The sequence below is a fragment of the Sinocyclocheilus grahami genome, unplaced genomic scaffold (assembly GCF_001515645.1).
Source record: "Sinocyclocheilus grahami isolate Dianchi unplaced genomic scaffold, SAMN03320097.WGS_v1.1 scaffold2916.1, whole genome shotgun sequence".
NCBI classification, from domain to species: Eukaryota; Metazoa; Chordata; class Actinopteri; order Cypriniformes; family Cyprinidae; genus Sinocyclocheilus; species Sinocyclocheilus grahami.
The window spans coordinates 7099-7607 of NW_015508091.1; positions in this window are offsets into that span (position 1 = coordinate 7099).

Genomic DNA, 509 nt, shown 5'->3' on the forward strand with positions numbered 1-509 from the left:
ACACCTATCTGTTTTCTACATGTTCCCTCAATATACAGGTCCATTTTACGCACACACCGACCCTTTCAGAGCTTGAGCCACTCATGCTCTGAAGACTGAGTTTGGATCAATTATTTCTGTGATCAAAGCATAAACCAACCCAACCATTAATTGATTCCTCAAGTATTCATTACTGAATCACACTGCTCCTCTCTTTCTTCCTGTCTCTTTCATTCTCATGCTCACATCTTGACAAGTCATTTTATCTCATCATATTACCCTCTCTCATGTGTGCTTACTGTCTTACTTACAAACACAAGCACGCACATCAACATGTACATCTCATATTGATGGCTTAGTACTCTAAATGAACTCTAATGCCTTAATGCCTGTTACACTTTGAAAAACTTATTGACAAGAACAAATTTACTTCTTATGATGACGTGCGCTCTGGTGTTAGAGTGGGAGTTTCTGGCACAATGTGTCTTGACCTGTTATCTCTTATAGAAGTAGTTCTATAAAGAAGTAGT